Consider the following 12078-nt stretch of genomic DNA (forward strand, 5'->3'; position numbering starts at 1 on the left):
GCGCCTGTAGTCCCAGCTACTCGGGAGGCTGAGGCAGGAGAATGGCGTAAACCCGGGCGGCGGAGCTTGTAGTGAGCCGAGATCCGGCCACTGCACTCCAGCCTAGGCGACAGAGCAAGACTCCGTCTCAAAAAAAAAAAAAAAAAAAAAAAAAAGAATTAGGGATTGTACCTGCTAATAATTTTCCATTAGATTCAGTTTTAACTTATTAAATTTTAACTATTGAATTCGGCTCTTGAGCAAACTTAACGCTGCTTTTTAGGAAGAGAATGAAATCTGTTTTGTGAAGTTAGCCATAAAAATATTGAAAGCATATAAAACTTAAGTGTTAAAAATCAGCATTAATAGGTGACTTTCAGAAAGCCCTCATAAAGGTGAGTCTTGAAGAATAGGCAGGGCATGGATAGGAGAGGAGAGAATACCCCAAGTTTGAGAGAGAGGATTTGATGGGTCCAGTGTTAAATGCCATGTCTCACGCCTGTAATCCCAGTGTTTTGGGAGGCCGAAATGAGAGGATCACTTGAGCCCAGGAGTTTGAGACCAGCCTGGACAACATGGTGAGACCCCGTCTCTACAAAAAATAGAAAAATTAACTGGCTTGGTGGCTCATGCCTATAGTCCCAGCTACCTGGGTGGTGAGGTGGGAGGATCAGTTGGGCCCAAGAGATAGAGGCTATAGTCAGCCCTGATGGCACCACTGCACTCCAGACTGGGTGACAAAGCGAGAGACCCTGTCTCCAAAAAAAAAAAAAAATTTCAGCCTTTTCACTTGCTTACTACGTGATCTTGAACCTTCCTGAGTTTCAGATTTCTTATGTGTGAAAGAGGGTCATAGATTTGCTATAAGGTTTAAATGAGATTCTGTTGTGTAAGATACTTAGCACTGTGGCAGGCTCTTTGCAAGTGTTCTATAAATGAAAGGCATTGGCAGCACGTGATGGGCATGAATTTAGTGTGAGGGATAGAAGAGTGAGAAAGTCAGATTGACATTATGCAAGAAACTGTATTGATTAGAACATTGAGAGTAAGGTCGTTGTGTTCATATTAGACTGAAGCAAAGGGCAGCCAATCTTGTTCAAGAACATAAAAATATTGGGACTGTGATTGAAACCTGGAATGCTGCTTTCCTGCATTTCATGGTACTGTTTTAGGGTAATGTAATCAAACCATTAGTTATTGTTTCTTTTCAGAGACTAAAATGGAATAAAAGTTGTTTGGAAGTAGAAGATGCTTAGGATTAGAAATTTAAAAGTCATAGAATTAACTGTGTGCATTTCCATTGTGTACAAAATTTTTTGTATGCTTTAAGGTTGAAGTTGTACATGCTTTGTAGACTTTTTGCATGGGTAGTAGAGTTTGAACAATGATCTAAGAGCTGAGGGTGTGAATGTGTATGTTTAATTATCAAAACTTTTCCAGTGGAAGAAGTTGGGGACAATTCTGCCTGTTTAATGTGGTTTTATCAGTTAGGGGTTCTGTGGATTTCAAACCAACAGATCAGATCACAGCTGACATAGTTTAGAGGTACTCATTTCAACAATTTTTTTTTCTTTTTTTTTTTTTTTTGAGACGGAGTCTCGCTCTGTCACTCAGGCTGCAGTGGTGTGATCTCAGCTCACTGCAAGCTCCACCTCTCAGGTTCATGCCATTCTCCTGCCTCAGCCTCCTGAGAAGCTGGGACTACAGGCACCCGCCACCACATCCGGCTAATTTTTTTTTTTTCTTTTTTTTTGTATTTTTAGTAGAGACGGGGTTTCACCATGTTAGCCAGGATGGTCTCGATCTCCTGACCTCATGATCTGCCCGCCTCAGTCTCCCAAAGTGCTGGGATTACAGGTGTGAGCCACTATGCCCAGCCTTCAACAACTATTAAATTGACTCGAGGCTAGGGGTCACACCTGTAATCCCAGCACTTTGGGAGGCCGAGGCGGGCGGATCGCCTGAGCTCAGGAGTTCAAGATCACCCTGGGCAACATGGTGAAATCCTGTCTCTACTAAAATACAAAAAAAAAAAAACAAAAAAACCGGGTGTGGTGGCACTTGCCTGTAGTCCCAGCTACTCTGGAGGCTGAGGCATGAGAATCGCTTGAGCCCAGGAGGCAGAGGTTGCAGTGGGCCGAGATCACACCACTTCACTTCAGCTTGGCCTGCAGAGTGAGACACCATCTCAAAAAATAAATAAGAGTAAAAAATAAATCGACTTGAGGTATTTTTGCCAAGAAGACCTGGCAGTGTAATTTTGACTAGACAGACATGGATTAAAAAAAAATATATATCTTCTTGGATTTCTTCTCTATCTACCAGGTATTTTTCCAAATTGGGTTGACCAGCTACAGCCTATTAATGGATTATAAGATCCTAACCAGCGTTTTATTTTATTTTATTTTATTTTATTTATTTTATTTTATTTTATTTTGGAGACAGAGTCTCACTCTGTCACCCAGGCTGGAGTGAAGTGTCATGATCTCGGCTCACCACAGCCTCCACCTCCCAGGTTCAAGTGATTCTTGTGCCTCAGCTTCCCGAATAGCTGGGATCACAGGTATGTGCCACCACACCCAGCTCATTTTTTGTATTTTGAGTAGAGATGGGGTTTTGCCCTGTTGCCCACGCTGGTCTCTTAACTCCTGAGCTCAGGCAGTCCTCCTGCCTCAGCCTCCCAAAGTACTAGGATTACAGGCGTGAGCCACCATGGGCGGCTCTAGCCAGCATTTTAAAAAAGAAATAGAATCAGAGTACATAGGATTATAGTAAAGATAAATAATGTTTCATCGAAACTTACATCATTATACATATCTACGTACAAACTGGGATGTGTGTACTGGGTCACTTTGTAAAAAACATTTCTTGTTCTGAATGGCTGTTGAAAACCTAGTGGCGTTTTAAAGCCATTACGTAAACCATTCCTTTTCATCCCAGTTTTTCTGGTACCTTAGAGAGCACACTTGGACTGCCTGTGTGCTTAGTCAAAACCTACATTCTTATTGTCTGCCCTTCAAAATTCCCTTCTTTCCCTGGCTCGTTGAACTCATTTTTATTGAAAGGTTATTCTTTTCCCTTCTGATTATATGTAAAAATGTTTCCTCTACCCCTTTCAATTCCCTTGAAAAATGCATTTGGGAGAATTATTTTCACTACATAATAATTTATTTGAATAGTCCATTTGTGACTGACTTAATGCCTGCCATGAGCTGAGCCCCAGGCTTTAGACATTGAGGCTACCAAGTTGAAAAGGACAAAGTCTTTGACCTAGAGGAGGTTCACAGTCCATGGAGAAGACGGTTAGGTCAATAGTTACCACGCAGCATAAAGTACTGTTTAACAAAAGATACAAGTAGACTGCGAGTAGAGGAAAAACTACCTAATGCAGCACCAGGGACAGGGTGCTGAGGAGGGTTGTGTAAGCAGTGGGGAGCTTATAGGGGTTTCATGCAAGAAAGTAATCAGATGAGATTTGGGCTTTAGGAAGATGGCAGTTCTGGATAATGTGATGCTGACTCTAAAATGAGGAGAAACTAGGGACAGAGATATACAATATAGCATTTTCCAAAGAAAGTCAACCCTTGTAGTTAAACTGGATGGTGTATTGGAGACAAGGGAAGTGAGGAAACTAATAATAAAAATTGAGGTAGAATAAATATCTAAATTGAGATAGAATATATAGCATAGAATATCTAAATAACAGGCCTTATAACTCTTATGTCTGCATGTGTGCCTACACATTCAGTTACATTTTGTCCTCCAAGATTCCTGAGTAAAAAATTGAATGTAGAGATGATTTTATTAATACTTAGTTCAGTCCTACCCCCAGAACATCTGCAGCTGTAGCCTTGAGTGTTTCTAGAGAGGGGTGGGGTAGGGAATAGTTATAAAGGACTATTAATTCCTATAGTGCCCCAGAGAGGATGAGAAATATAAAATACCTTGCTTATCCTCATACTTTAAAAAATAAAAATACTTAAAAAAATAAAAATTTAGTGTTATTGCTCACCCTATGAATATCAATGAGGTAAAGGAGTAAAATATTAAAAATATTTTAAAAATTTTTAAATGTATGTTATCCAGTCCAAAATCTCACATCTCTCACTGCCTCTGAACCCTCCCTTCTTTTTTTTTAAATTGACACTGTATATACCTTAGATTTTGCATAGTCTTACCAAGGATGATGAAGTTAGAAACAAAAGTCAATTTGGTAGGGGGAAGAACCATAGAAGTAGTTTGTCAGAGATGTCTGTTTTGTGAGGCTATGACATTTCCAGAGAGCAGATGGAGGCATTGACCTGTTGTGCTTAGTGATCCTTGCTCTGACTTCCGGCTCTCCAAGTAACTTTCTGACCATATTTTGGCATCCTGGGTACATTTGTTTGTAGGGTAAAAACATGTTAAAGAATGAACATGAGAATCTTCTTCATAGTTTATATTTTTTATTGTAATTTAATAAATTTGACAATCTACTGAAAATGAAGAAAAATAGGAGATACAATATATAAGTTTAAAGTGCTTCTATGATATTTAGGAGATCTACTCTGTCCCTTGTATAGGGATATTAAGCCTTAAGATACAGAAAGCTAGCAAACTATGACTTCATGCTCAGTAAATTCCCTCTGAAACACCTATTTTTCCCCCAGTTTCGATTATTAATTCATGATTTTTGAACCTTAATTCTGCTCTTTCAGTGAACATGGTTAAGAACATGGTAAACTTAGCTATTACAAAGGGATTGCATGCCTTTTGTTTTAGATCAGTACCTCCATACACTTGAACAAATACCATGTTGCCATTAGCAATGGTGAGTCACTGAGGCTGGGACTTTTATAGGGGTGAAGAGATACAGCCTGGTTTCAACCCCTCACCATTCTCTATGATTCTGATCTCATAGAGATCAGAAAGGGGATAATTTAACCCCAATTTTGAGAATTGCTTTTTCTGTATCTAGGTTCTGTCTACATCCAAATTCAGATAACTTGGATTTCAACCACCTGGAAATCACATATTTAACTTCATTTCTCACTTTCCTGTATTCACTTTTGCCTACCCTTTCACTGCTTCTCCTAATCCAGTTCTGTGGAAAGAAAAGTTTGTTCAGGGGTTTTAAAGTACACCTATGACTTTCTAAAGAGTGGAAAAATAAAATTTCCGCACCCCATCCCAACCTTCTCCATTATGTGTACACAACTTTGTCATACCCCTTGGAATATCCTTATAGTCAGGTGTGGAGGATACACAGATGTGAAATAGCCAAGAGCAGATAAATTTCTCATTGTAGAGCAGGGACTTGTCAGCAGATTTTTTCAGGCCCTCCTGACTAATACTTTCTGTGCTTAAAGGAGAAGAAGTGAGAAAATTAGGAGACAGAATTTCAGATTATTGTCTGGCAAAAAATATAACTGTTATGCCTTGAAGAGGGGTGAGGAAGCATTTTTATGTTTTATTTAAAGAGTCAAGCCATAGTAATTTACAACTCTTGACTATAGTCAGCTCTCTAAAGCTTGCTTTCCCCTTCTGTTTTCCTGGGACTCCCTGTTTCTGCTATTAAGATTAGCCCCTATCTAAACATCATTCACTGTGGCTGTTGATCTTTTTTCAGTCAAGAAGAATGTATTTTGGTCATCAGTGATATTGCCTTTGCCCATCAAGCAGTTATTGGTAGCTAGAGAGTAAACACCTCAATTCGTCACTCCCAAATTCTAGACTCTCAGACTTGTCACTTCACCTCCATGCCACATCTCTTCTCCACTTGATCTTTTACCCTAAGATAACATAAGCTTTGCCCACCCACCAGTATTAACCACAGGAATGCTTTCCATCAGGAATTAGATGTCGTATTATTGATTTGGTAGGCAAGTTCAGCTACGTCTAACTTGTGATGTAGATAAATATCATTGAGTAAATCATTAAAGATGGGGTTATGAAACAATAATCATTCTTAAACTGTAGCTTTTAAAGGGTTTATGAATATTATCTTATCCTTTTACCACACCCTTAACAATTAGGCATGGAACTGAAGATAGGAAGACAGTGGTCAAGGTCATGCAGACCGTTTCTCACCAAGGAGATAAACTGAAAACTAGTTCAAGTATTGGAAATCCAGTTTTTTCTTTTCCTTTATGAGAAGTGGGAGTAGTTCCTCCCATTACCAATCCCTAGGATCTCACTGTGCGTTAGTGGCGGTTTTCAGGTATTTCTGATTAACGAATAATTCACTTGACCATTACAGAGAGTCCTCTTAGTGAGCAGAAGCAGCATGAACTAGCATGAGCTCAAGTCATTTCAACATCTGTTATGAATTACTGTTCTTATAAAGACCTTATTTAGTCAGATGTGAAGGACATCATATGATACAGACTATAATCTGCACCGAACTAAAACAGTGCTTCCTGGACCTTAGGCCAAGTTGAGGAAATGGTTTGCAGGACAGAAAATCGCCTCTTTCTGGTTTCCCTACTAGCTGCCCAACAATATTCTAAGTTAATGCAAATGCTATATTTAGGGTCTGTTACAAATCTAAGGTCTTGGAAAAATTGAATAACTGAAGCAAAAGTAAAGACAAGCTGTTTAAAACAGGAAAAACTGGCTAACACCTATTTTTTAACATAAAAAATAGTAATAGAATTAAATATCAGGAAGTCAAGATTTATTTTTAAAATATTCAAATGATAAAGTGAAATTCATCTAAACTTAGGTGCTATTGGCTGGGTGCGGTGGCTCACACCCGTAATCCCAGCACTTTGGGAAGCCGAGGCTGGTGGATCACCAGGTCAGAAGCTCAAGACCAGCCTGGCCAACATGGTGAAACCCCGTCACTACATTGCTAGTAAAAATGCAAAAATTAGCTGGGTGTGGTGGCACATGCCTAATCCCAGCTTCTTAGGGGGCTGAGGCCCGAGAATTACTTGAACCCGGGAGGCAGTGGTTGCCGTGAGCCGAGATTGCACCACTGTACTCCAGCCTGGGTGACAGAGGGAGACTCTATCTCAAAATAAAATAATAAAATAAATACTTACGTGCTATTGAGAAAAATTCTAGGGGAAAAAGTAGGAAGCTGGATAACTTTGAGGCACAGCCAAAACTGATTTTATTGCTATATTGTAAAGTTAGCTGTTATGACAGGGCTTTTTAATGACACTTGGACAAAGGTTACTATTAACGTGAAGGCCCCTCAGATCGAAGGGAAGCTATTAGTGGGTTCATCATGCCTATGTGTCTAGTTGCCTACCAGACATCTCAGATTCAGAATCGTGTAAATCTCCTAATACATATAGTACAGAGCTCTTCAGAAACATACGCACCCTAACAACCACCAGCCACTACCTTTGTTACCTTTATTCCTTTCTGAGTAAATGGTGCTGCCCAGGATGAAAACTCAGGAAGCATCCTAGATCTAGATGTCCCTTTTTCCTCTCCTCTTTTTTGCTAGGAGAAAACAGGAAAACATGAAACGATCCCTACCTGCGCTCAAGTAGCTTACATCTGCTTGGGAAGCTAAGACAAAAACAAGACAAAGTCAATACAATATGAAAATTATAGGATAAATATTCAAGACCCTGGCCAGGCGCAGTGGCCCACACCTGTAATCCTAGCACTTTGGAAGGCCGAGGTGGGTGGATCACCTGAGGTCAGGAGTTCGAGACCAGCCTGACCAACTTGGCGAAACCCTGTCTCTACTAAAAATACAAAAATTAGCCAGATGTGGTCGTGGGCGCCTGTAATCCCAGCTACTTCAGAGACTGAGCCAGGAGAGTTGCTTGAACCCGGGAGGTGGAGGTTGCAGTGAGCCAAGATCATGCCATTGCACTCCAGCCTAGGCAACAAGAGCGAAACTCCTTGTGTGTGTATATGTATATACCTACACACACAAGGCCCCAGATAATTGAGTTTTACCGAGCACAGTGGCTTAGGCTTTTCAGGAAATAATGCAATCAAACCAGGTGGGGTGGTTTTGAGCTGGCCAGTGACAGGCTGACAAGAATACCCTGATACCTGCTCTTATACATTGTCCCTGATCCTTTTTATGAGGAAAACATACAAATGGTCTTTTTTGTTGATGCCATTTTCTCTGGAGGTTGCCATTTGCAGTTCTGTGGAAAGAAAAGTTTATTCTTTTCATTCTCCTGAGCTTCCACAAACTACTGCTCTAAGTGTCTCTTAAGGTTGCTGTAGCCTGTGTCAGTCTCTCTGATGCTACTGTTTTTTAGTATCCATATGCTGTATTACATTGTTCCAGGTTAGAGTTCAGTGGATCCTGAACATGTTTCTTTAGCATGCCTTAGTGGTGGCATGGAAGGCGCCACTGCCTCTTGCCGTAAGATTGTGAAGTACATTCCTACCTACCTGTGGCTGTCTAATGGGGACTAGCTTGAGCCATATGGCCGCAGTTGTTGCTTCAGGGCTGGCTGCACGGCCCTTTGGAAGAACTTCCATTAGTTAAAGGTAATGAAGATATTGGGGTGCTATTAAGTTATTGAAACATGGGACAGCAGCAGATTAGAGTCTCACAATCATAAAGGAAGTTAGATAATACCTGTGGACTAAATTATTACTCATTTATTCTGTGTGAGCATCACTTTAGAGGAAAGTGCTTCTTCAGCTTTCTTCATAGCACTCTGTCTTCTTACTGCATGCATACCTCGATGTCATTCATCCCCAGGCATCTCGTTAATTCCAAGTACTAAAGCTTGCTTCCAGAACCCAGCTACAGGCATGAAGCAGTACCTAGAAAATTTTTGCAAAGAGTTAGGTAATGATTGTGCTTCTTGCATTAGGAAGAACCGTTTATCTCTTCAGTATTTTACAATTAGATGCCATATTTCTTTACCCCCTTCACAGACCTTTGTCAACCTTTTTTTGTGTATTGCTAAAATGCACTTGGAGTATGTTCTTTGATGCATTGAAAAGGCATCCCACTTATTTATAGTCACCTACCTTGGAAACATCAGGAACATATCCAAGAACCAGGAACTAAGGAATAAAGGCTTCTGAGCAGAAGAAGTTGTGGTTAGAAAATTCATGTACTTACCCCTAAAACTGTTCCTCAAGCTTTCATTCAGAGCCTATTTATTTTTACTTAAAGTACCATTCTGGCACTTGGGATATGGCTTCTCAGCTAGTGAGTAAAATTCTTTCCTAAAGTTAGAAGTAGGACTGCTAAGATCAGCCACTGTTTGGAAGTCAATAAGAAAGAAGATTTTATACAATACAGGCCACCACTGGCTTTTTAGGAAGTCAGACTTAATTGAGTCGCCCCCCAAACTATTAATCTAATTCAATTTAGTATAATAAAAATAATAGCCAAACTTCAGTAATAGTCCATATGGTAATGATCCCAAGTATCAGGAAGAATAAATTATGTTCCAAGATGATATAATTTTTTAAGACTTCCGTCAGAAAAAAATTGAGTCTTTAAGTATTTGCTTTAAAATGTTTGGTACTTGAAGGTTAAACTTTATCCAGACAATGTGCTCCTTTTAGGTTATAAGAAAGCATTAATGCATGTTCTTGATCTCCAAGTTTGTTTGTTTGTTAGTTTTTTGATGTGGGGTCTCACTCTGTCACTCAGGCTGTAGTGCAGTGGCATGATCATAGCTCCCTGCAGCCTCGACCCCCTTGGCTCAAGCAATCCTCCTACCTTAAGTCTCCCAGGTAGCTGGGACTGCAGGCTCATGTTAGCAAGCCCAGCTAGCCCAGTGGTTTTTACTGAAGCACTTTTAATTTGATTCACTGACAGTAATAGTAGCTGATATTTGTATCAACTTTGTAGGTTTTTCCTTGGAGAATTTCCAAGTGGTAGATGGGGCAGGTACTTTACTAAGACCCGAAGTGGTTAAGTGTTTTGGACAAGGTCACATAACTAGTAAGTAGCAGGACTACTTACTGGTTCTCCACCTCCTCACTCGTACTGTAGCCTGTAACACATACTGTGCTGTTGCTTTCATCTGATAGACATAGTGACAAAGGTCCTCCTAAAGGGGTCCAGGGGTCCTTCAGCAGGGGCCTCCTCCTGCCTGCTCCATGAACAGAAAAGTCTGCAGCTGTATGAGGAGTCTGTTGAGCTCCCTTGTACATCTCATTGAGTCAGAGAGTTGGAAATGTCCTAACAGTCACTCATCCAAGGGTGTCACTGATGTCTTGCCTGTTCCAAAGGAAGAAGATAGTATTTGCCATTCTTGCAAAGCAGGAGGAGCTTATTCCATATGTTGCCTTTTTGAAACTTTTACTAAGTCTGCTTTACAAATAGAAAAGTACTCAGTAGGTTTTTTCTAGCTGCTTTCGTCTTTTCTTTCCTTTGGTACATTTTGTCCCCATCGCCAGCATGTACTTCAGAGTTCACCGTACTTGTGTACCTTTTGTAATACTTCTATAATAACCTTTTTTCCTAGTGTATTCACAATTCAGTTATCATTGGAAAGTTTGAGGTAGGCATTTTCTAAGACATTTCTAGTCTTTCAAATCCATGGTCTAATGTAGGCCCTTTCAGAAACCCATGGCACTACTGACTAAAACTGCTTTCTTGCTAGTTGTGCAAACAAAAACACAGTGTAACCTTTTCTCTGGTAAAGCAGTTTAGGTTAAGCAACAGATTTGACTAATTTCTTGGTTTTGTATTTAGACATGTTCAGCAACCTTTTCACCACTTGATCTTAAAGATCTCCCTAAGTCCTGAACAGAAACTGAAATTATCTGAGCACCTGCCCTTTTGTGCTTTGCGCTTTGTGTTTTATGTATGTTATCTAATATCTCACAACAATCCTTTGAGATACTGACATTCAGTCCCAACTTACAGATGAGGAAACCAAGGTTCAGAGAGATGAAGTAACTTGCCTAGGATCCTGTAGATAGTAAATGTCAGAGCCATAGGTGGAATCTCGGATCTCCATATTCCACACCCTGTGCTCTTTTCCTCTGTGACCCCATTGCTCAGAAGCCAGTGGAGGGTGGGAAGGTAGGAGGTGATGTGAGTTGTCTAGGGTCAGCCTTCCCGTAAAGGTGTCTCATGACTGAGACAGAAAAAGACTGAAGAAAAGAATTAGCCAGAAGATATTATCAAACGTCTGTCTACACATTTAAGCTGCCTCTGTGCATTGCCGTATTTCATGGCAAGTCACATAATAGTCTCCTGAGGAATTATAATCCATACAGAGAGAGAGGGAATTTAAGAAATTATATAAAACTCCAGGAAATTGGAGCATACCAACTGCGTGGGTTAAGTACAACCCAGACATCCAGAAGCACAAAGCAGCTAGTGAAAGGCCTGGCTGTCTAAGCAGGTATTGCCTGTGGCATGTCTTGAGTCTAGCATCACCCTTTCACACAGTCCCCACTGTCTGCACTAAGCTCTAAAGATTTGTCCTGGGTTAGAATGATTTCTTGTGGATGATTGTAAAAGGTGTATTGAAGGTCTTAGAGAATGTAGCAAGTGGACCTTGAGTAAAGATACAATACTACTTGCAGTGACAGGCCTGTACAGTTTAGTGTGGCTTCACAGCTATCTCCTCACTTAAGAGACTGTGAATTGGGACTTTACTCAAGTAAAGTACAGTTTACTGTACAGTTTAGTGTGGCTTCATAGCTATCTCCTCACTTAAGAGACTGTGAATTGGGACTTGTTTGTCATCTCACCTTTTAAAGTATGTGAAGTTATTGATTTCTATTCCTTTATGCTCCTAGGAAAGGGTAGAAGGATTCCCGCATTAGCATGACCAATTGGTCCATGCCGAGAAACTATGTTAAAACTGTAAGTTCTCGGCCGAGTGCGGTGGCTCATGCCTGTAATCCTAGCACTTTGGGAAGTCGAGGCGGGCAGATTGCCTGAGCTCAGGAGTTCGAGACCAGTCTGGGCCACATGGTGAAACCCTGTCTCTATTAAAATACAAAAAAATTAGCCGGGCGTGGCAGCGTGTGCCTGTAGTCCCAGCTACTTGGGAGGCTGAGGTAGGAGAATTGCTTGAACCCAGGAGGCAGAGGTTGCAGTGTGCTAAGATCGCACTACTGCCTTCCAGCCTGGGCCACAGAGCAAGACTCTGTCTCCATAAAAAATAAAAAAAATAAAAAAAAAAAACTGTAAGTTCTGTAAGTACTTCT

At 40.6% G+C, this 12078-nt stretch overlaps 1 protein-coding gene across 6 annotated transcripts in view; it reads left to right on the forward strand.

Annotated features, from left to right (window-relative positions):
- LCOR (ligand dependent nuclear receptor corepressor) overlaps positions 1–12078 on the forward strand; it is a 160930-nt gene that overhangs the window by 133132 nt on the left and 15720 nt on the right. The gene's annotated exons all lie outside the window — the stretch shown is intronic.

Source organism: Chlorocebus sabaeus, chromosome 9, assembly GCF_047675955.1.
Source record: "Chlorocebus sabaeus isolate Y175 chromosome 9, mChlSab1.0.hap1, whole genome shotgun sequence".
In the NCBI taxonomy this organism is placed as follows: domain Eukaryota; kingdom Metazoa; phylum Chordata; class Mammalia; order Primates; family Cercopithecidae; genus Chlorocebus; species Chlorocebus sabaeus.